The sequence below is a fragment of the Rosa rugosa genome, chromosome 1 (genome assembly GCF_958449725.1).
Source record: "Rosa rugosa chromosome 1, drRosRugo1.1, whole genome shotgun sequence".
NCBI lineage: Eukaryota > Viridiplantae > Streptophyta > Magnoliopsida > Rosales > Rosaceae > Rosa > Rosa rugosa.
In genome coordinates, this window is record NC_084820.1 from 72,493,282 (window position 1) to 72,495,980 (window position 2,699).

Genomic DNA, 2,699 nt, shown 5'->3' on the forward strand with positions numbered 1-2,699 from the left:
CTATTTTTTTTAGAATTTATGCATCATCTCTAGCACGGGAGCTTCTATTCATACCTCTTAAATTAGCATTTAGACCTCTTTCAATTTAAATTTTTTTTTCCTACAATACCCTTTGAAAGAAATAAGAAAAATAGCCTAACCTAACCACAACCTCATCTCCAGGTCTATTTCTCCCTCAATCTCTTTGTTCCTCTTTCTCTCTTCTTAAATTGCAGAGTAAGCCAATTCTAAGCAACCGAGCACACCATTGATATTATATCCATCCATGATAAATAATCAATAAAGTTTGATTATAAATATGGTTCAACTGATTGCTTAGAATCAATCAGCTACAAGAAAGAAAAGGAAAAAAAAAAAAAACAACAACAACAACATCAATTTTTACGAGAGTAATAATACCGGTGGGAGAGGGAAGAGAATCAAATTATGGCTTTATATAAAGGATGGGAGGAGAGAGTAGTGAGATGATAAATACTGTGTGATGATGAAGATGAAGGTTAGAGAATGAGGGTACAGTGAACCTGTGAAGGTTGAGAGGAAAGCATATAGAAGCACACGGTTGGGTTTTTTTTTTTTCTCTTCCTATTTTTTCAGAGGGTATTGCGGGAATAAATGAGCAATTAAAATTGAGGAAATTCCAATTACTAATTTAAGAGATATGAATAGAAGCATTCATCTAACACAGACCATATAGAACCTTTAAAAGAAAAAAAAAAAAAAAAAGGATATATTTATACTCATAAGCATAATTCACCGAGGTGCAAACTAGTTACTCTATTGCAAATTAACCTTTTTTCTAAAAAATTTCTGTGTGAAGTTTCCAGATCTAATTACTTTACTACTTCTCTTCATTTGCATTCGAATTTCGAAAGATCATTTGTTTAGGATATGCGATATCTTGGGGTAAATTTTCAACTAGTGTACTAATTTAATCACTTGATTTATGGACGGTAGAAAGCACGAACACACATGCACCTAACTCAGCAGAAATAATAATTCTCTTGTTGAGGTTTTGGCATATTTTATGTGGTATGGTATATATAAGATAGTGGACACTAAGATATAGAAAATCGCTTTCCAAGCACAATTGAAAAATGAAAATTTGGTTAATATATGATATGAGGCATCTTTGTCATGCGAGAAAATTAAGGGACTCCTTGTCATTTTCCTTACTTGTTTATTGTTATCCACTCATCCCAATTATTATTGACAAGTGTACATATCTCTTGCAAAAATGTAGACTTCCCGTAGTCTTTCTCCTTTGCTAGCATATAGCTTATTTGATAATCATTCTCGAGGAGACTAAGAACTTGAAAGAAACCCGGATTGTGAGGTGTAATGAAGAATGGGATTAGAATCCTTTTGATTAACTTAATGTTCTGAGCATTGTAACTATACTTTCGGAGCATTTTTCAATTGTATTTTATCTATATTTATTTAAGATTCTCTGTGAACTTAAACATACAAAAAATGTACTAAAATATTTTTTTTAAATGTCTATCATTTGGTCTAGTGGCATAAGTCTTCTCTTTATAAGTAGGAGGGCGTGAGTTCGACTCACAATAAACCAGTTGTTGCATATGAGTATGAGTTGTTTATTTGATAAAAAAAAAATCTTTTAAAAATTAAATCTTCTAATTAATTGTTACTAAAATTATTAAAAATATTATAAAAAAAATGAACAATCTACAAATTGGTGAATCGCCCACTACTCCTATACATATTTCAATCAACTGTCCACACCCATCTCATGTGTATTTTTTCTAGTTAAATCTAGAGTGGTGCTATTCACACACTATTTTTCTCTATTCACATACCCATTCTATTTTTCTATTACTTTAAATCAATTTTTTTTTTACAAATTACCCTAACTACCCTCTCTTGCAATTAAGTTTTTTTTTTCTTTTTCTATTTTTTTTTCTTTCTATTTGACAATTCAATCATCCCCAATGTCACGCCTCTGATTTTTAACACAAATAAAAATCGATATATAATCTCATAATTATACATGCGTGATGGTTCAGCTATCAATACAAAATACCTGGAAAACTTTTCCCTTTTAAACCAAGTACATACTGATGCCCTTAACCCACTATGTCAATACAGACCCGCTCCATAGAGTCATATATTACATAAGTTTACGAATTAAATTGTCACCACAAAGTAAAACGTAAATGCTCATCGGAGCTTACTACACAACGGAAGTCTTTATCAACGGTAAAGTCACAAAAATGACTTCCTACCTTAAAGCTGCAAAGACGCTACCTCAACTTCAACCACGATTATCCTGACCTGCAGGATTAACCCCTACACCATTGAATAGTGCACCGGGTTGCCACACAACAAACCCGATAAGCTTATGAAAGCTTGTATGAGTAACTCAAAACAACCACTAAACAACTCACACCAAAACTAAGGAAAACAACTCACACCTTGATCTCCTTACGAACACATAATAAAGGAAAACAACTCACTCTTTGATTCCTTTCAAAACTTAACAAAAGAAAGTAACTCACTCCTTGATTTCTATCAATACGAAATAAAGAAAACAACTCACACCTTAATTTCTTCTAAATCGTAAATAAGGAAAACAACTCACTCCTTGATTCCTTAAACACAAACTAAGAAAGCAACTCACATCTTGATTTCTTTCAAATCACGAAATAAAGAAAGCAACTCACACCTTGAATTCTTCTAAA